This window comes from Dendrobates tinctorius, unplaced genomic scaffold (genome assembly GCF_039654945.1).
Source record: "Dendrobates tinctorius isolate UK_male_01 unplaced genomic scaffold, ASM3965494v1 ptg000223l, whole genome shotgun sequence".
Classification (NCBI taxonomy): Eukaryota; Metazoa; Chordata; class Amphibia; order Anura; family Dendrobatidae; genus Dendrobates; species Dendrobates tinctorius.
The window spans coordinates 6,831,550-6,853,963 of NW_027361890.1; positions in this window are offsets into that span (position 1 = coordinate 6,831,550).

Genomic DNA, 22,414 nt, shown 5'->3' on the forward strand with positions numbered 1-22,414 from the left:
TCTAGCTGTTCTACCCTTATCTACTTCCTCCACCCACACCCTCTATCTAGTTCCTCCCTGGCCTAAAGAGGTCTAGTGTTGGGTGCTAGTGTGTGGGTCCAGCGTAGTGCCCTGTTGTGAGTTCATTTTCCCTTTCATCACTGAGGTCTGGTGAACTCCCTATTCTGGTAAAGGAAGGTAATGAGCCTGATTATCAGGCACCTGAGTCTAATGAGGATGACTGGCTGAGTGGAGTCACTGACTGGATATAAGGCTGCCGACGCCCTTCTGCCCTGCGGGTGATTTCTCTGTGGACTTCTAGGACACCAGTCTGATTCCTGCTTCCCTAAAGCTAAGTTTCTGCCTTGCCTGTTTGCATTTATGTTTTGTGTTTGTTTTCCTTGCTTTTCTGGATTCTGCCATTCCCTGCTGGGATGAGCTGAATCTCCTTTTGCCGGTTGCTCTGTCTTCAGAATATTCCTGAGTACTGACATAGCTTTTTTGAAGCCTAGCGTCTTCAGGGCCTTTTTCACTGTCAGTCTGTTGGCTCTTATTTTCATAGGGTTTTTCGCGGATTGAAGACAGCAGCCTTCCTGTCCTTTCCTATCTAGGTAGTTTTGGGCCCCGTCTTTGCTCAGTCTATCTTTCTGTCTGTGTTAGTGTTTTCATCTTGCTTCACCGTCATTATATGTTGGGGGCTGCCTATTGCTTTGGGGTCTGCTCTAGGGCATCATAGGAACCCCCCACGGCTACTGTTAGTTGTTGTGATAGGATCAGGGGTCTGCAATCCGATAGCTGCCAACCTCTCTGGTTTTCTGGACTTAGCTAGCATTTTTGATTTTGCCTCCTACGGTGACTCAATCATAACAGAATCACCCGCCATACCGCAGATCCTAGGGTACTCAATAGCAGGAAAGAATTGTGTTTAAAAAAAAAAAGGTGTGTGTATATTCTTTCCTCTATATCTCTGAGGCCGTAGGGGGAATTTTTTTTTCTCTCAATGGAGATAAAGCAATTGTCTGATCGTGTGGAGCAGCTCGCTGCAGAAGTGCTGGGAATTTCCGCCTACCTTGCTCGTTCGCATGCTGTTGAAACAAAGATCCCTACACCTGATGTATTTTTTGGGGAGCGATCTAAATTTTTGAGTTTCAAAAATAATTGTAAATTATTTTTTGCCTTGAAGCCTAACTCGTCAGGGAGCTCCGCACAGCAGGTTAAAATTGTCATCTCTTTGCTGCGTGGCGATCCCCAGGATTGGGCGTTTTCTTTGAAACCAGATGATCCTATTCTGACTAATGTGAACGCATTCTTTCAAGCTTTGGGGTTGTTGTATGACGAACCTAATGCTATTGATCAGGCTGAAAAGACCCTGTTGGCATTAAGCCAGGGTCGGGATTCGGCAGAGTTGTACTGTCAAAAATTCCGAAAGTGGGCGGTCCTTACTACCTGGAATGATGGTGCCTTGGCAGCCCTCTTTCGGAGGGGTTTGTCAGAAACTGTAAAAGATACCATGGTGGGATTTCCTGTTCCCTCTGGTCTTGACGATTCTATGTCATTAGCCATTCAGGTGGATCGGCGTTTACGTGAACGCAAAACTACACGAGAGATGTTGCCACCTGTTGAACAAATGTCTGAACCTATGCAATGTGATAGAGTTTTGTCTAAGGCGCAATGACAGGAGTTCAGAAGGCGTAATAAGCTGTGTTTTTTCTGTGGAGATGCCTCGCATATTATTTCTGTTTGTCCTAAACGAGAGAAACGCTTTGCACACACGTTTTCTGTTGGTGGTGTTCAACCTAAGTTTCTTCTGGCAATTACTCTGATCTGCTCCCTATCCACATTTTCCGCCAAGGCTTTTGTGGATTCGGGAGCAGCGCTAAACCTAATGGACTTGGATTTTGCTAAACGTTGTGGATTTCCGATGACACCTCTGCAGACGCCTATCCCTTTGAGGGGGATTGATGCTACTCCTTTGGCTAAAAATAAACCTCAGTTTTGGATCCAGGTGGTCATGCAGGTTGCCCCAGACCATCAAGAAAATTGCAGATTTTTGGTGTTGCATGGTCTGCATGATGCCGTTGTTCTGGGGTTTCCCTGGTTGCAAATTCATAATCCAGTTTTGGATTGGAAGTCTGTGTCTGTGGTGAGTTGGGGTTGTCGGTGTGCCTTTAGTGAGGCTCCGGTTTTTTCCACCTCTCCTCAGTCGCATGATGTTCCTGACTATTTGGCGGACTTTTATGATGTATTTAGTGAGAATGAGTCTGCATCCTTGCCTCCTCATAGGAGTTATGACTGTGCAATTGAACTAAGCCCGGGGTGTAAATTTCCCAAGGGTCGACTCTTCAATTTATCTGTACCCGAGCACGAGACTATGCGGTCCTATATTAAGGAGGCGTTGGAGAAGGGTCATATTAGACCATCCTCTTCACCCTTAGGTGCCAGGTTTTTTTTTGTGGCCAAAAAGGATGGTTCTTTAAGGCCTTGTATTGATTATCGTGCCCTCAATAAAATTACTATTAAATATCAGTATCCGTTACCCCTGATTTCAGATCTATTCTCTAGAGTTAGAGGTGCTTGCTGGTTTACCAAGCTTGACCTCAGGGGGGCGTATAATCTTATCCGCATTAAGCAGGGGGATGAATGGAAGACGGCGTTTAATACTCCGGAGGGACATTTTGAGTACCTGGTGATGCCTTTTGGGCTCACTAATGCCCCTTCTGTCTTCCAGTGCTTCATGAACGATATTTTCCGAGACTTTGTCGATACATTTTTGATTATCTATCTGGATGATATTTTGATCTTCTCCAAGGATTGGGATTCTCATGTGGAAGATATTCGGACTGTGTTCCGGATCTTGAGGGAGAATTCCCTGTATGTCAAAGGATCGAAATGCCTTTTTGGAGTACAGAGGATTTCATTTTTGGGATTTATTTTGTCTCCGTCAACTATTGAAATGGACCCGGCCAAGGTACAGGCCATTTATGATTGGGTTCAGCCCACTTCTTTGAAGGCCCTCCAGAAGTTTTTGGGGTTTGCTAATTTTTATCGGAAATTTATAGCAAAATTTTCTAGTATTGCCAAGCCATTGACTGATCTGACTAAGAAGGGTGCTGATGTGTTGAATTGGTCTCCGGAGGCTGTTGCTTCCTTTCAGGAGCTGAAGCGAAGATTTACCTCCGCCCCGGTTTTGCGGCAACCGGATGTCTCACTCCCGTTCCAGGTAGAGGTGGATGCTTCTGAGATTGGTGCAGGAGCTGTTTTTTCCCAAAAGGATCCTGTAACATCCAAAATGAATCCCTGTGCTTTCTTTTCCCGAAAGTTCTCTCCATCTGAACGTAACTATGATATGGGGAATCGGGAACTGTTGGCCATGAAATGGGCATTTGAGGAGTGGAGACTTTGGTTGGAGGCGGCTAAACATCAAGTTGTGGTCCTCACTGACCACAAGAATTTGATTTACCTAGAGTCGGCTAAACGCTTGAACCCTAGACAGGCTAGGTGGGCCTTGTTTTTTACACGTTTTGATTTTGTGGTCTCTTTTCTTCCTGGAACTAAGAATGTCAAGGCAGACGCCCTCTCTAGGAGTTTCTTTGCTGATTCTCCTGTGGTGACCAAGCCTGCTACCATCTTAGGCGAAGGGGTAGTTCTTTCTGCCATCTCGCCCAATTTGAGACTTGCTCTGCAAGAGTTCCAGGAGGACAAACCTGAGCGTTGTCCCAGTGGAAAGTTGTATGTTCCTGACCAGTGGAAGAAGAGAGTGATGTCTGAAGTTCATTGCTCTGCATTGGCTGGTCATCCAGGTATTTTTGGTACTAGAGATCTGGTGAGTCGCTCTTTTTGGTGGCCCACCTTGTCTCATGATGTCAGGAATTTTGTGCAGTCCTGTGGGACTTGCTCCCGGTCTAAATCTTGTTCTCGCTCTAGTGGGTTGTTGATGCCTTTGCCGGTCCCCAGGAGGCCATGGACCCATATTTCAATGGATTTCATCTCTGATATGCCGGTCTCTCAAAGAATGACTGTTATTTGGGTGATTTGTGATAGGTTCTCTAAGATGGTTCATCTTGTACCACTCCCTAAGTTGCCATCTTCCTCTGAGTTGGTGCCCCTGTTTTTGCAACAGGTGGTTCGCTTGCACGGGATTCCTGAGAACATTGTATCTGACAGAGGAGTTCAGTTTGTGTCTAGATTTTGGAGGAGTTTCTGTTCCAAGCTGGGAATTCAGTTGTCCTTCTCCTCTGCTTTTCACCCTCAGACCAATGGGCAGACAGAACAAACCAGACCTTGGAGTCGTATTTGAGATGTTTTATTTCCGCTGATCAGGATGATTGGGTTTCATTTTTGCCCTTGGCCGAATTTGCTTTAAATAATAGAGCTAGTTCTGCCACTTTGATGTCACCTTTTTTTTGTAACTTTGGGTTTCATCCTCGATTTTCTTCAGGGCAGGTGGAGCCTTCTGCCTGCCCAGGTGTTGACACTGTGGTGGAGAGAATGCACCAGATCTGGGACCAAGTGGTGGATAAGTTATCTCTCTCCCAGGAAAAGGCCCAGCGGTTTTCCAATCGACATAGGACCATTGGTCCCCAGTTTAAGATTGGTGATATGGTGTGGTTATCTTCAAAAAATATTGCTATGAAGGTGGCTTCTCCTAAGTTTAAGCCTAGATTTATTGGATCTTACAAGATTTTGGAGATTATTAATCCAGTCTCTTTTCGTTTGGCTCTTCCTGTCACATTTAAAATCCATAATGTGTTCCATAAGTCCTTGTTGAAGAGGTTTGTTGAACCAGTTGTTCCTGGGGTGGCACCTCCAGACCCTGTATTGGTTGAAGGTAACATGGAATATGAGGTAGAGAAAATACTGGATTCCCGTCTGGCTAGACGGAGACTCCAGTATTTGGTTAAGTGGAAGGGTTATGGTCAGGAGGATAATTCCTGGGTCTCCGCCTCTGATATTCATGCCAAAAGATTGGTGCGTGCCTTTCATCGGGCTCACGCTGATCGCCCTGGTGGCGTGGTTGAGGGTTCGGTGACCCCTCCTCAAGGGGGAGGTACTGTTGTGAGTTCATTTTCCCCTTCGTCACTGAGGTCTGGTGAACTCCCTATTCTGGTAAAGGAAGGTAATGAGCCTGATTATCAGGCACCTGAGTCTAATGAGGATGACTGGCTGAGTGGAGTCACTGACTGGATATAAGGCTGCCGACGCCCTTCTGCCCTGCGGGTGATTTCTCTGTGGACTTCTAGGACACCAGTATGATTCCTGCTTCCCTAAAGCTAAGTTTCTGCCTTGCCTGTTTGCATTTATGTTTTGTGTTTGTTTTCCTTGCTTTTCTGGATTCTGCCATTCCCTGCTGGGATGAGCTGAATCTCCTTTTGCCGGTTGCTCTGTCTTCAGAATATTCCTGAGTACTGACATAGCTTTTTTGAAGCCTAGCGTCTTCAGGGCCTTTTTCACTGTCAGTCTGTTGGCTCTTATTTTCATAGGGTTTTTCGCGGATTGAAGACAGCAGCCTTCCTGTCCTTTCCTATCTAGGTAGTTTTGGGCCCCGTCTTTGCTCAGTCTATCTTTCTGTCTGTGTTAGTGTTTTCATCTTGCTTCACCGTCATTATATGTTGGGGGCTGCCTATTGCTTTGGGGTCTGCTCTAGGGCATCATAGGAACCCCCCACGGCTACTGTTAGTTGTTGTGATAGGATCAGGGGTCTGCAATCCGATAGCTGCCAACCTCTCTGGTTTTCTGGACTTAGCTAGCATTTTTGATTTTGCCTCCTACGGTGACTCAATCATAACAGAATCACCCACCATACCGCAGATCCTAGGGTACTCAATAGCAGGAAAGAATTGTGTTTAAAAAAAAAAAGGTGTGTGTATATTCTTTCCTCTATATCTCTGAGGCCGTAGGGGGAATTTTTTTTTCTCTCAATGGAGATAAAGCAATTGTCTGATCGTGTGGAGCAGCTCGCTGCAGAAGTGCTGGGAATTTCCGCCTACCTTGCTCGTTCGCATGCTGTTGAAACAAAGATCCCTACACCTGATGTATTTTTTGGGGATCGATCTAAATTTTTGAGTTTCAAAAATAATTGTAAATTATTTTTTGCCTTGAAGCCTAACTCGTCAGGGAGCTCCGCACAGCAGGTTAAAATTGTCATCTCTTTGCTGCGTGGCGATCCCCAGGATTGGGCGTTTTCTTTGAAACCAGATGATCCTATTCTGACTAATGTGAACGCATTCTTTCAAGCTTTGGGGTTGTTGTATGACGAACCTAATGCTATTAATCAGGCTGAAAAGACCCTGTTGGCATTAAGCCAGGGTCGGGATTCGGCAGAGTTGTACTGCCAAAAATTCCGAAAGTGGGCGGTCCTTACTACCTGGAATGATGGTGCCTTGGCAGCCCTCTTTCGGAGGGGTTTGTCAGAAACTGTAAAAGATACCATGGTGGGATTTCCTGTTCCCTCTGGTCTTGACGATTCTATGTCATTAGCCATTCAGGTGGATCGGCGTTTACGTGAACGCAAAACTACACGAGAGATGTTGCCACCTGTTGAACAAATGTCTGAACCTATGCAATGTGATAGAGTTTTGTCTAAGGCGCAATGACAGGAGTTCAGAAGGCGTAATAAGCTGTGTTTTTTCTGTGGAGATGCCTCGCATATTATTTCTGTTTGTCCTAAACGAGAGAAACGCTTTGCACACACGTTTTCTGTTGGTGGTGTTCAACCTAAGTTTCTTCTGGCAATTACTCTGATCTGCTCCCTATCCACATTTTCCGCCAAGGCTTTTGTGGATTCGGGAGCAGCGCTAAACCTAATGGACTTGGATTTTGCTAAACGTTGTGGATTTCCGATGACACCTCTGCAGACGCCTATCCCTTTGAGGGGGATTGATGCTACTCCTTTGGCTAAAAATAAACCTCAGTTTTGGATCCAGGTGGTCATGCAGGTTGCCCCAGACCATCAAGAAAATTGCAGATTTTTGGTGTTGCATGGTCTGCATGATGCCGTTGTTCTGGGGTTTCCCTGGTTGCAAATTCATAATCCAGTTTTGGATTGGAAGTCTGTGTCTGTGGTGAGTTGGGGTTGTCGGTGTGCCTTTAGTGAGGCTCCGTTTTTTTCCACCTCTCCTCAGTCGCATGATGTTCCTGACTATTTGGCGGACTTTTATGATGTATTTAGTGAGAATGAGTCTGCATCCTTGCCTCCTCATAGGAGTTATGACTGTGCAATTGAACTAAGCCCGGGGTGTAAATTTCCCAAGGGTCGACTCTTCAATTTATCTGTACCCGAGCACGAGACCATGCGGTCCTATATTAAGGAGGCGTTGGAGAAGGGTCATATTAGACCATCCTCTTCACCCTTAGGTGCCAGGTTTTTTTTTGTGGCCAAAAAGGATGGTTCTTTAAGGCCTTGTATTGATTATCGTGCCCTCAATAAAATTACTATTAAATATCAGTATCCGTTACCCCTGATTTCGGATCTATTCTCTAGAGTTAGAGGTGCTTGCTGGTTTACCAAGCTTGACCTCAGGGGGGCGTATAATCTTATCCGCATTAAGCAGGGGGATGAATGGAAGACGGCGTTTAATACTCCGGAGGGACATTTTGAGTACCTGGTGATGCCTTTTGGGCTCACTAATGCCCCTTCTGTCTTCCAGTGCTTCATGAACGATATTTTCCGAGACTTTGTCGATACATTTTTGATTATCTATCTGGATGATATTTTGATCTTCTCCAAGGATTGGGATTCTCGTGTGGAAGATATTCGGACTGTGTTCCGGATCTTGAGGGAGAATTCCCTGTATGTCAAAGGATCGAAATGCCTTTTTGGAGTACAGAGGATTTCATTTTTGGGATTTATTTTGTCTCCGTCAACTATTGAAATGGACCCGGCCAAGGTACAGGCCATTTATGATTGGGTTCAGCCCACTTCTTTGAAGGCCCTCCAGAAGTTTTTGGGGTTTGCTAATTTTTATCGGAAATTTATAGCAAAATTTTCTAGTATTGCCAAGCCATTGACTGATCTGACTAAGAAGGGTGCTGATGTGTTGAATTGGTCTCCGGAGGCTGTTGCTTCCTTTCAGGAGCTGAAGCGAAGATTTACCTCCGCCCCGGTTTTGCGGCAACCGGATGTCTCACTCCCGTTCCAGGTAGAGGTGGATGCTTCTGAGATTGGTGCAGGAGCTGTTTTTTCCCAAAAGGATCCTGTAACATCCAAAATGAATCCCTGTGCTTTCTTTTCCCGAAAGTTCTCTCCATCTGAACGTAACTATGATATGGGGAATCGGGAACTGTTGGCCATGAAATGGGCATTTGAGGAGTGGAGACTTTGGTTGGAGGCGGCTAAACATCAAGTTGTGGTCCTCACTGACCACAAGAATTTGATTTACCTAGAGTCGGCTAAACGCTTGAACCCTAGACAGGCTAGGTGGGCCTTGTTTTTTACACGTTTTGATTTTGTGGTCTCTTTTCTTCCTGGAACTAAGAATGTCAAGGCAGACGCCCTCTCTAGGAGTTTCTTTGCTGATTCTCCTGTGGTGACCAAGCCTGCTACCATCTTAGGCGAAGGGGTAGTTCTTTCTGCCATCTCGCCCAATTTGAGACTTGCTCTGCAAGAGTTCCAGGAGGACAAACCTGAGCGTTGTCCCAGTGGAAAGTTGTATGTTCCTGACCAGTGGAAGAAGAGAGTGATGTCTGAAGTTCATTGCTCTGCATTGGCTGGTCATCCAGGTATTTTTGGTACTAGAGATCTGGTGAGTCGCTCTTTTTGGTGGCCCACCTTGTCTCATGATGTCAGGAATTTTGTGCAGTCCTGTGGGACTTGCTCCCGGTCTAAATCTTGTTCTCGCTCTAGTGGGTTGTTGATGCCTTTGCCGGTCCCCAGGAGGCCATGGACCCATATTTCAATGGATTTCATCTCTGATATGCCGGTCTCTCAAAGAATGACTGTTATTTGGGTGATTTGTGATAGGTTCTCTAAGATGGTTCATCTTGTACCACTCCCTAAGTTGCCATCTTCCTCTGAGTTGGTGCCCCTGTTTTTGCAACAGGTGGTTCGCTTGCACGGGATTCCTGAGAACATTGTATCTGACAGAGGAGTTCAGTTTGTGTCTAGATTTTGGAGGAGTTTCTGTTCCAAGCTGGGAATTCAGTTGTCCTTCTCCTCTGCTTTTCACCCTCAGACCAATGGGCAGACAGAACAAACCAGACCTTGGAGTCGTATTTGAGATGTTTTATTTCCGCTGATCAGGATGATTGGGTTTCATTTTTGCCCTTGGCCGAATTTGCTTTAAATAATAGAGCTAGTTCTGCCACTTTGATGTCACCTTTTTTTTGTAACTTTGGGTTTCATCCTCGATTTTCTTCAGGGCAGGTGGAGCCTTCTGCCTGCCCAGGTGTTGACACTGTGGTGGAGAGAATGCACCAGATCTGGGACCAAGTGGTGGATAAGTTATCTCTCTCCCAGGAAAAGGCCCAGCGGTTTTCCAATCGACATAGGACCATTGGTCCCCAGTTTAAGATTGGTGATATGGTGTGGTTATCTTCAAAAAATATTGCTATGAAGGTGGCTTCTCCTAAGTTTAAGCCTAGATTTATTGGATCTTACAAGATTTTGGAGATTATTAATCCAGTCTCTTTTCGTTTGGCTCTTCCTGTCACATTTAAAATCCATAATGTGTTCCATAAGTCCTTGTTGAAGAGGTTTGTTGAACCAGTTGTTCCTGGGGTGGCACCTCCAGACCCTGTATTGGTTGAAGGTAACATGGAATATGAGGTAGAGAAAATACTGGATTCCCGTCTGGCTAGACGGAGACTCCAGTATTTGGTTAAGTGGAAGGGTTATGGTCAGGAGGATAATTCCTGGGTCTCCGCCTCTGATATTCATGCCAAAAGATTGGTGCGTGCCTTTCATCGGGCTCACGCTGATCGCCCTGGTGGCGTGGTTGAGGGTTCGGTGACCCCTCCTCAAGGGGGAGGTACTGTTGTGAGTTCATTTTCCCCTTCGTCACTGAGGTCTGGTGAACTCCCTATTCTGGTAAAGGAAGGTAATGAGCCTGATTATCAGGCACCTGAGTCTAATGAGGATGACTGGCTGAGTGGAGTCACTGACTGGATATAAGGCTGCCGACGCCCTTCTGCCCTGCGGGCGATTTATCTGTGGACTTCTAGGACACCAGTATGATTCCTGCTTCCCTAAAGCTAAGTTTCTGCCTTGCCTGTTTGCATTTATGTTTTGTGTTTGTTTTCCTTGCTTTTCTGGATTCTGCCATTCCCTGCTGGGATGAGCTGAATCTCCTTTTGCCGGTTGCTCTGTCTTCAGAATATTCCTGAGTACTGACATAGCTTTTTTGAAGCCTAGCGTCTTCAGGGCCTTTTTCACTGTCAGTCTGTTGGCTCTTATTTTCATAGGGTTTTTCGCGGATTGAAGACAGCAGCCTTCCTGTCCTTTCCTATCTAGGTAGTTTTGGGCCCCGTCTTTGCTCAGTCTATCTTTCTGTCTGTGTTAGTGTTTTCATCTTGCTTCACCGTCATTATATGTTGGGGGCTGCCTATTGCTTTGGGGTCTGCTCTAGGGCATCATAGGAACCCCCCATGGCTACTGTTAGTTGTTGTGATAGGATCAGGGGTCCGATAGCTGCCAACCTCTCTGGTTTTCTGGACTTAGCTAGCATTTTTGATTTTGCCTCCTACGGTGACTCAATCATAACAGAATCACCCGCCATACCGCAGATCCTAGGGTACTCAATAGCAGGAAAGAATTGTGTTTAAAAAAAAAAAAAGGTGTGTGTATATTCTTTCCTCTATATCTCTGAGGCCGTAGGGGGAATTTTTTTTTCTCTCAATGGAGATAAAGCAATTGTCTGATCGTGTGGAGCAGCTCGCTGCAGAAGTGCTGGGAATTTCCGCCTACCTTGCTCGTTCGCATGCTGTTGAAACAAAGATCCCTACACCTGATGTATTTTTTGGGGATCGATCTAAATTTTTGAGTTTCAAAAATAATTGTAAATTATTTTTTGCCTTGAAGCCTAACTCGTCAGGGAGCTCCGCACAGCAGGTTAAAATTGTCATCTCTTTGCTGCGTGGCGATCCCCAGGATTGGGCGTTTTCTTTGAAACCAGATGATCCTATTCTGACTAATGTGAACGCATTCTTTCAAGCTTTGGGGTTGTTGTATGACGAACCTAATGCTATTGATCAGGCTGAAAAGACCCTGTTGGCATTAAGCCAGGGTCGGGATTCGGCAGAGTTGTACTGTCAAAAATTCCGAAAGTGGGCGGTCCTTACTACCTGGAATGATGGTGCCTTGGCAGCCCTCTTTCGGAGGGGTTTGTCAGAAACTGTAAAAGATACCATGGTGGGATTTCCTGTTCCCTCTGGTCTTGACGATTCTATGTCATAAGCCATTCAGGTGGATCGGCGTTTACGTGAACGCAAAACTACACGAGAGATGTTGCCACCTGTTGAACAAATGTCTGAACCTATGCAATGTGATAGAGTTTTGTCTAAGGCGCAATGACAGGAGTTCAGAAGGCGTAATAAGCTGTGTTTTTTCTGTGGAGATGCCTCGCATATTATTTCTGTTTGTCCTAAACGAGAGAAACGCTTTGCACACACGTTTTCTGTTGGTGGTGTTCAACCTAAGTTTCTTCTGGCAATTACTCTGATCTGCTCCCTATCCACATTTTCCGCCAAGGCTTTTGTGGATTCGGGAGCAGCGCTAAACCTAATGGACTTGGATTTTGCTAAACGTTGTGGATTTCCGATGACACCTCTGCAGACGCCTATCCCTTTGAGGGGGATTGATGCTACTCCTTTGGCTAAAAATAAACCTCAGTTTTGGATCCAGGTGGTCATGCAGGTTGCCCCAGACCATCAAGAAAATTGCAGATTTTTGGTGTTGCATGGTCTGCATGATGCCGTTGTTCTGGGGTTTCCCTGGTTGCAAATTCATAATCCAGTTTTGGATTGGAAGTCTGTGTCTGTGGTGAGTTGGGGTTGTCGGTGTGCCTTTAGTGAGGCTCCGGTTTTTTCCACCTCTCCTCAGTCGCATGATGTTCCTGACTATTTGGCGGACTTTTATGATGTATTTAGTGAGAATGAGTCTGCGTCCTTGCCTCCTCATAGGAGTTATGACTGTGCAATTGAACTAAGCCCGGGGTGTAAATTTCCCAAGGGTCGACTCTTCAATTTATCTGTACCCGAGCACGAGGCTATGCGGTCCTATATTAAGGAGGCGTTGGAGAAGGGTCATATTAGACCATCCTCTTCACCCTTAGGTGCCAGGTTTTTTTTTGTGGCCAAAAAGGATGGTTCTTTAAGGCCTTGTATTGATTATCGTGCCCTCAATAAAATTACTATTAAATATCAGTATCCGTTACCCCTGATTTCGGATCTATTCTCTAGAGTTAGAGGTGCTTGCTGGTTTACCAAGCTTGACCTCAGGGGGGCGTATAATCTTATCCGCATTAAGCAGGGGGATGAATGGAAGACGGCGTTTAATACTCCGGAGGGACATTTTGAGTACCTGGTGATGCCTTTTGGGCTCACTAATGCCCCTTCTGTCTTCCAGTGCTTCATGAACGATATTTTCCGAGACTTTGTCGATACATTTTTGATTATCTATCTGGATGATATTTTGATCTTCTCCAAGGATTGGGATTCTCATGTGGAAGATATTCGGACTGTGTTCCGGATCTTGAGGGAGAATTCCCTGTATGTCAAAGGATCGAAATGCCTTTTTGGAGTACAGAGGATTTCATTTTTGGGATTTATTTTGTCTCCGTCAACTATTGAAATGGACCCGGCCAAGGTACAGGCCATTTATGATTGGGTTCAGCCCACTTCTTTGAAGGCCCTCCAGAAGTTTTTGGGGTTTGCTAATTTTTATCGGAAATTTATAGCAAAATTTTCTAGTATTGCCAAGCCATTGACTGATCTGACTAAGAAGGGTGCTGATGTGTTGAATTGGTCTCCGGAGGCTGTTGCTTCCTTTCAGGAGCTGAAGCGAAGATTTACCTCCGCCCCGGTTTTGCGGCAACCGGATGTCTCACTCCCGTTCCAGGTAGAGGTGGATGCTTCTGAGATTGGTGCAGGAGCTGTTTTTTCCCAAAAGGATCCTGTAACATCCAAAATGAATCCCTGTGCTTTCTTTTCCCGAAAGTTCTCTCCATCTGAACGTAACTATGATATGGGGAATCGGGAACTGTTGGCCATGAAATGGGCATTTGAGGAGTGGAGACTTTGGTTGGAGGCGGCTAAACATCAAGTTGTGGTCCTCACTGACCACAAGAATTTGATTTACCTAGAGTCGGCTAAACGCTTGAACCCTAGACAGGCTAGGTGGGCCTTGTTTTTTACACGTTTTGATTTTGTGGTCTCTTTTCTTCCTGGAACTAAGAATGTCAAGGCAGACGCCCTCTCTAGGAGTTTCTTTGCTGATTCTCCTGTGGTGACCAAGCCTGCTACCATCTTAGGCGAAGGGGTAGTTCTTTCTGCCATCTCGCCCGATTTGAGACTTGCTCTGCAAGAGTTCCAGGAGGACAAACCTGAGCGTTGTCCCAGTGGAAAGTTGTATGTTCCTGACCAGTGGAAGAAGAGAGTGATGTCTGAAGTTCATTGCTCTGCATTGGCTGGTCATCCAGGTATTTTTGGTACTAGAGATCTGGTGAGTCGCTCTTTTTGGTGGCCCACCTTGTCTCATGATGTCAGGAATTTAGAATCATAGAATCGTAGAGTTGGAAGGGACCTCCTGGGCCATCTGGTCCAACCCCCTGCTCAAAGCAGGATTCGCTAAATCATCCCAGTCAGATGTCTGTCCAGCCTCTGTTTGAAGACTTCCATTGAAGGAGAACTCACCACTTCTCGTGGCAGCCTGCTCCACTCATTGATCACTCTAACTGTCAAAAAGTTTTTTCTAATATCTAATCTGTGTCTCCTCCCATTCAGTTTCATCCCATTGCTTCTAGTCTTTCCTTGTGCAAATGAGAATAAAGTTGATCCTTCTACAATGTGACAGCCCTTAAGATATTTGTAGACAGCTATTAAGTCTCCTCTCAGTCTTCTCTTTTGCAAACTAAACATTCCCAAATCCTGCAACCTTTCCTCATAAGACAGGGTTTGCAGACCGGTCACCATTCTGGTCGCTCTTTTCTGAACTTGCTCCAGTTTGTTGATGTCTTTTTTAAAATGTGGTGCCCAAAACTGGACACAATATTCCAGATGAGGTCTGACCAAAGAGGAGTAGAGGGAAATAATGACTTCACGTGATCTAGACTGTATGCTTCTGTTAATACATCCTAGAATTGCATTTGCCTTTTTTGCTGCTGCATCACACTGTTGACTCATATTCAGTCTGTGATCTATTAGTATACCCAAGTCTTTTTCACATGTGCTGTCACTTAGCCCTATTCCTCCCATTCTGTATATGCTTTTTTCATTTTTATTGCCCAGATGTAGTACTTTGCATTTCTCCCTGTTAAAAACCATTCTGTTAGTTGCTGCCCACTTCTCCAGTTTATTTAAATCTTTTTAAATTTTGTGCAGTCCTGTGGGACTTGCTCCCGGTCTAAATCTTGTTCTCGCTCTAGTGGGTTGTTGATGCCTTTGCCGGTCCCCAGGAGGCCATGGACCCATATTTCAATGGATTTCATCTCTGATATGCCGGTCTCTCAAAGAATGACTGTTATTTGGGTGATTTGTGATAGGTTCTCTAAGATGGTTCATCTTGTACCACTCCCTAAGTTGCCATCTTCCTCTGAGTTGGTGCCCCTGTTTTTGCAACAGGTGGTTCGCTTGCACGGGATTCCTGAGAACATTGTATCTGACAGAGGAGTTCAGTTTGTGTCTAGATTTTGGAGGACTTTGTTCCAAGCTGGGAATTCAGTTGTCCTTCTCCTCTGCTTTTCACCCTCAGACCAATGGGCAGACAGAGAGAACAAACCAGACCTTGGAGTCGTATTTGAGATGTTTTATTTCCGCTGATCAGGATGATTGGGTTTCATTTTTGCCCTTGGCCGAATTTGCTTTAAATAATAGAGCTAGTTCTGCCACTTTGATGTCACCTTTTTTTTGTAACTTTGGGTTTCATCCTCGATTTTCTTCAGGGCAGGTGGAGCCTTCTGCCTGCCCAGGTGTTGACACTGTGGTGGAGAGAATGCACCAGATCTGGGACCAAGTGGTGGATAAGTTATCTCTCTCCCAGGAAAAGGCCCAGCGGTTTTCCAATCGACATAGGACCATTGGTCCCCAGTTTAAGATTGGTGATATGGTGTGGTTATCTTCAAAAAATATTGCTATGAAGGTGGCTTCTCCTAAGTTTAAGCCTAGATTTATTGGATCTTACAAGATTTTGGAGATTATTAATCCAGTCTCTTTTTGTTTGGCTCTTCCTGTCACATTTAAAATCCATAATGTGTTCCATAAGTCCTTGTTGAAGAGGTTTGTTGAACCAGTTGTTCCTGGGGTGGCACCTCCAGACCCTGTATTGGTTGAAGGTAACATGGAATATGAGGTAGAGAAAATACTGGATTCCCGTCTGGCTAGACGGAGACTCCAGTATTTGGTTAAGTGGAAGGGTTATGGTCAGGAGGATAATTCCTGGGTCTCCGCCTCTGATATTCATGCCAAAAGATTGGTGCGTGCCTTTCATCGGGCTCACCCTGATCGCCCTGGTGGCGTGGTTGAGGGTTCGGTGACCCCTCCTCAAGGGGGAGGTACTGTTGTGAGTTCATTTTCCCCTTCGTCACTGAGGTCTGGTGAACTCCCTATTCTGGTAAAGGAAGGTAATGAGCCTGATTATCAGGCACCTGAGTCTAATGAGGATGACTGGCTGAGTGGAGTCACTGACTGGATATAAGGCTGCCGACGCCCTTCTGCCCTGCGGGTGATTTCTCTGTGGACTTCTAGGACACCAGTCTGATTCCTGCTTCCCTAAAGCTAAGTTTCTGCCTTGCCTGTTTGCATTTATGTTTTGTGTTTGTTTTCCTTGCTTTTCTGGATTCTGCCATTCCCTGCTGGGATGAGCTGAATCTCCTTTTGCCGGTTGCTCTGTCTTCAGAATATTCCTGAGTACTGACATAGCTTTTTTGAAGCCTAGCGTCTTCAGGGCCTTTTTCAGTCAGTCTGTTGGCTCTTATTTTCATAGGGTTTTTCACGGATTGCAGACAGCAGCCTTCCTGTCCTTTCCTATCTAGGTAGTTTTGGGCCCCGTCTTTGCTCAGTCTATCTTTCTGTCTGTGTTAGTGTTTTCATCTTGCTTCACTGTCATTATATGTTGGGGGCTGCCTATTGCTTTGGGGTCTGCTCTAGGGCATCGTAGGAACCCCCCACGGCTACTGTTAGTTGTTGTGATAGGATCAGGGGTCTGCAATCCGATAGCTGCCAACCTCTCTGGTTTTCTGGACTTAGCTAGCATTTTTGTTTTTGCCTCCTACGGTGACTCAATCATAACAGTGCCCCCTCCTTACCCGAGAGCGGAGTACCACACCTCTGACTGAGGTGCAGTACCTCTGTGGTGACTGGACCCTCAGGGGCGCCACATATGTCTCTAACAGTAAAAATAATGTTCCAGAACCTGCTAAATCTTTCTGAAGGTCTTTTGCAGTCAACAGAGGTTCAGACTTGCCTGTCTAGCAATCCTATGAGCAGCTATCATTGAAATTTTTTCTTTGTCTTCCAGAACTTATCTTCACCTTATTTTTGTTGCAGTATACTGATCTATAAATCAAAATACTGTATGAAAGAGATTATCTTTATGTATAAACCTTCTTGATACTATATACCTCCCAATTTAACCGCATTCTATGATTGTGCTTTTTGTCTGCTCCTTCATTATAAGGGCTCTCCCTTTTGATATAGTGCACGTACCATATGATATATCAGAAATAGGGTACTACGTTGACCTGATTGTAATCATATGGTACCTTACTGCGGGTCGTTTGCACCCTATATATCTTTTTAGCAACGTCATTTAGATAGTGAGGGATAGCCGCTGATGAGTGGGGGCGCCACTGCGCAGGTTTAGGGTGCCAACCTCCACAGGTAGGCAGGGAGATACCAGTGAAATACTAGGTTGATTCCCCCTCTCAAAATACAGACAAAATATTAGATTGTTGGAGTCATGACTAGAATTATTTTTACTTATATACTTAGGTACAACCACTATAGAGCTAAGTTGAGGGACAGTTCAGACTTTGATATGAATCGTGCAGAGGGCAAATGGCTAATAAATACAAGATATAAGTGGGTGAGATATATTATTATTCATCATGTGCACGTGAAATGAGTATTCAACACGCTGTAAGGGGTTGTAAAGTATCGCTAACCCCTTAAGTTACGTCCCGGTTGTATTTATTGCTTCTGTATGTATAAAGGTTGTATATCTATGTAATATATATATATATATATATATATATATATATATGTGTAAGTCATTGTGTTAGGCGTCAGGTTTCTGCGTCTGCTCTGCAGTAATCTAGAGCCTCACATTCTGCGGTCTCCTGCTGTCTTTCTACTGCAGATGAGATTACTTTGCAGCAGACCGCTCCAGAGGCTAAGTCCTTCTGTGCTCCTACTGGGCATGCTCACGAGACAATCTCCCATTGGAGATCGGGAGTCATGTGCCCAGGTCCTGTTCCAGATCTCATTGGTCCATCTCGGAGATCTGGAAGGTCCCGCACGGCTATAAAAAGCGCGCATGGCCGTTCCTCCATGCGCTAGTATAGATTATACTTGCTATGTGTGAATGGTGATGGATGTATGATTCTGGTGACTGACTCATTTGAAACCCCTTCCCTCTGATATTACGCATGTGGTTAAGGATTTAGTTTAGTAGTAGCCAGCGCCAGTCAGTGGCAAGCCTTAAGCCACTGTACTCTCTGCACCTCTACGCTAGCGTTCGACATTGCGCTTGCCGTCCAGCCTTGTCATCGAGCGGCAGTGTCCTATGCCGCGCTGCAGTTGCAGCCCCTCTTGGCGCTCGCAGTAGCGACGACACACACACGGTAGGTCTAGAAGGATGCAGCTCCTCTGTCTTAGGGCCTGCTCCTGTGACCAGATACCGCGTGCGCCTTTTACTGAACCCTGTGACACTAACAGGTTCAGTGTTCTTTGTGTTTTTGTGTTGCGGCGTCTCTGTATGTGAACAGAGCCCGCTCTGCGCACTACGGGTGAAGTTGAACCTGTGCGCATTATACCGCCATATTGCGCCTGCCATCACTCAGCAGCGGTTGTAACACCTACTGCATGGTGGACCCTGAGCGGCGAATGCACTTTATTATTATTTTTATTTAGTGCGTTCCGCCGTTCCTAACACATTGTACTGGTAGGGTGAGTGTAGTACCCAGATTTAGCCACAAGATGGGGTACATTTTGGTGGTAGTAATGGTAGTGAAAATAGTTAAGATAGGAGGGGCATGGTGGATAAGGTAGAAAGGACTTCCTTATAGTAGTCAGTTGGGGCCAGGGTGCCCGTGCAGCTCACTTAGGCTAATTAGCCCCGTGCAACACCGTATTATGCAACGTTACCAAGGTTAATGCCCAGCCATATAGTGTTCGTGGCCAGAACTTCACCAGAAAAAGCAACAGCAACAGTGCTAGTGGTGCAGTATTAGTGGGAATGCAGGTTCTAGCGAAGACTAAGCAGTATGGGCAGGTCATTCATCTTGTGGCACCTTATTGCATGGGCTGATGCCCCAAGAACTGGGGCGAAATGGCTGAGGGAATCCCCAAATGGAGTAAGGCTGAACAGGGAGGACGCTGAGAGACTGAAAGGTACGGTCCGTCCCAGAAACGAGCTTAGTGACAGAGAGAAAAGGACAGTTGCATGTTGTGAAACCTGCTGTGTACCAGAATCAGTAAAGTTACCTGTTTGAAAGTTGAATTGGACTGTGGCTCATTTTGTACTTAACCCGACCGAGGAAGCCTCCAGAAACGGACAGAGGACCCTGACGGTGCTGATGAAGAAGCCACAGGTATGTAGAATTATGGCCAGTATGTGTATGTGACGGTAGGGCAGGGCGCACTATAGCAATGCTATCAGCCACGACTACTGCCCTGTACCTCCCTCACAACGCCACCAATTTTCTAAGTAAATATATATTTCTAAAGATGCTATTGACATGAAATTCTCACCAGATATTGGTAACAACGCATTCAATCCACACAGGCAAAGAAATCAAAACATAGATGTCAATAAATTAAGTTATGTGTAATAATGAGAAATGATTCAGGGAGAAATTATTGAACTGATGAACAAAGAGAGGTGTAAAAAGCCATGGAAAGTCATGACACCAGCTGAAATCTAACATTAGTTAGAAAGCAGGTGAAAGCACTTCAAGATTGTGGCTCTCAGCCACCATACCCCACCATACTCTGGCGCAGACATAACTCTTACCACCTTCAGTCCATTTAAAGTGTCATTCCCTATGAGTAGTGACTACTCATCTTCCACTTCAACAACACAGCATTTATCTGATGAGAGTCCATGCAGACCGAAACATTATCCACTAGCTGTTGATCCATGGACTGTAAATGAATCCATCTTGTTTTGCAACATACTGTATCCCTTTGAGTAAATACAAAAGTGAAGTCAGCTTACTGGTCTGCAGTAAAATCCCCAAGCCTGCCAACACCCAGCACAGACTGTGGTGAGCATCCACACCGGATTGGAACAAGAGAAAAAAGAAAATAATCCAGCTCAGGACGGAGGCAGCTGCAACTTTACAAAGCTTTATTAAACAACTTAAAAATATGCATTGCTCTTTAAAAAATATGCATGGCAAACACCAAGCACACCAGTATGGACGATCAACGCGTTTCAACTAAAAAAAAGTCTTACTCATGATCTATGCATATTTTTAAAGAGCAATGCATATTTTTAAGTTGTCCAATAAAGCTTTATAAAGTTGCAGCCGCCTCCATCCTGAGTGTAGCAATATGTTATATGTTGATGTGGCCTCTAGGGGTCTCACTACTTTGATGTGTGTACTATAGAGTGTAAGAACTTGTTGGTTAGTTGTTGTTAGCAGACATCTTGTAATGGAGGAATGTATCACAAGTCTCATGTAATAAACAAGCCTGGAGATAGCCAAGGAGTTTGATTCTTGACCGGAAATACATAACAGAACACTGAGCTGGATTATTTTTTTTTTTCTCATATCCCTTTGAGTGACGAGTCTCATTACTACAAGCGTGTTGTAAATATTCATAAAGGACGAAAAAAAGACAACCAAAAAGAAAAGGGCCACAAGAATGCAGCAGTTGTGGGTCAATCCAAGGTATTGAGAGCACAGGTATACTGTTCATAGTGGCACATCATGTGGCCACTATTGGGTCCGTGAGCAGGGTGTTCACGGTGTTGAATGGCACCGCCCCAGCCCCTCTTCCCCAGGCATTTTAATTTCAAATGTATTTGCATCCTCAGAATGCAGATACCATTGAATATAATCATGGAACGGGGAGCTATCAGCTCACTGTACCACTATTCTACCTGTGTGTCTGAGCTCCGAATCTCAGCACGATAATATCACTATATCACGCCTGCTGTGCACAGCCTCAGTCCATACAAATCACAGACCAGAATGGAATGCTGGTGCGAATTAAGTAGTATTTTTTACTTTTTCATTCAATATTTTTTTAGGGTACTTTGGGGGCATTATTCTGTGCAAGGAACTGTGGATACCATCACACTATGTGGCATCATACCTTGTGGGGCTGTGGGGACCATCATACTATCTAGGGGCTGTTTTGTGGGATTTGGGACCATCATAGTGTGGGACAATCGTACTGTGTAGAGGACTCTGTGGGTCTATGGTAATATGGTGGATCATACTGTCTGTGGGGTCGTCACACTGTTTGATGGGCTCTGGTACCATGATACTGTATGGAGAAGAGAAGGCTGTGGGGGCATCACACTGTATAGGGGCCATCATACAGTGTAGATTGGCTATGGAACATCATGTGGAGGGGAACTTTGGAGGCTATCATACTGTAAGGAGGGGGCAAGTGTGAGGTGCTCTGGGGTATCCGTAACATCCCTTTAAGCCGCCTTCGCAGGCCGACTGTCCGGTAGTTCTCACCCTAATATTGCACAGTGCCTCCACTCAAATCTTGCTAGGAGCTGTAGGCAAAATCAGAAGGATTGTCCTCTTCTGCTAGGGTTTGACTCAGTAAACCCTTGTCTATGCTCTGTATGTAGGGGGTATGATATGTCTTTGCTGTTCTCGCAGTTTTCTTGCTTGTCCCGGTATTACACATTATAAGAGTATGTATGTGTGTCCATGTATTATATTTAACGTTATAAACCTTGGTGCTGCTATGTTTAGTGATCGGGTAAGTGCAGCCATAAGTTTGATTACTAGATGGGGGGCATCATAGCTAGTGTTTAGCGATACCACCCGATATTGAAAAATATCGGATCGGATTGGATCGGCCGATCTCCAAAAAGTATCGGGTATCGCCGATTCCGATCCCGGAAGTCCCATTCAAGTCAATGGAACAGAAATATCGGAATTAAAAAAAAACCCTTTCTTTCCTTGTAGGTTAATTCTACATGAAGAAAAACAACTAAGAATAATGTAGAATGTATTGTGGGAGGTGTAGGAGACATTAAAGCCATAGAGGTTTAGCCCAATCAAATGGAATAGCAGGAATTAATTTTTTTTTTTTAAAGACGTTCGGAGTTACAAAGATATTGACTATGTTAACCTCTTTTATATTTTGTCAGATATGTATGTTTCACTACTTCCATGCTCTGTCTTCACCTTTTTTACTTCTCCCACACTTTCTCCTTCATCATCCTCAGCAGCAGCATCTTTTTCATCAACTTCTTCTTCACCTTATTCATCTTCTTCACCTTCTTCCTATTATTCTTTTTTTTTACATTCTTCATATTCTTCTTATTCAACTATTATTCTTCTTCATATTCTACTTCTTCATCTTCTTCCTATTCTTCTTCTTCATCATATTCTTATTTGTGACAGACATTCCTGTAGTTGTTATCTATAAAAGTTTGAAGATTACACCTTCCGTTGTGCCTGTCACAAAAGATTTACAACAGGATTTGTCTGCGTTCAGTTTGGCCTGCAGCAGCAGGCATTTTCCAGGGGCACCACTAGGATGAACGGACTCACCCTCATACACTGCTTAGTCTTCTTCTGCTTATAATTAAGATAATATCATTTGCTCTGATTTTTAGTCTTATGCTTAATGTTCTTCTGCTTTTGGTTTTTCTGCTTCTTGGTCTTCTGTCTCTTGTTGTTCTGCATCTTGGTGGTTGTCTTCATGTTCTTTGTCCTCTTGGTCATCTTCTTGAGGGTCATCTTTTTGGTCTTCTTCGGTGTGGTCTTCAGGGTCGTAGTCTTCAGGGTCGTCGTCAGGGAGATCCAGAGTGAGAACCAAAAACCATTTCCACAAGCTCGAACTTGGAAAAGTAGCAGAAGGTACAAGA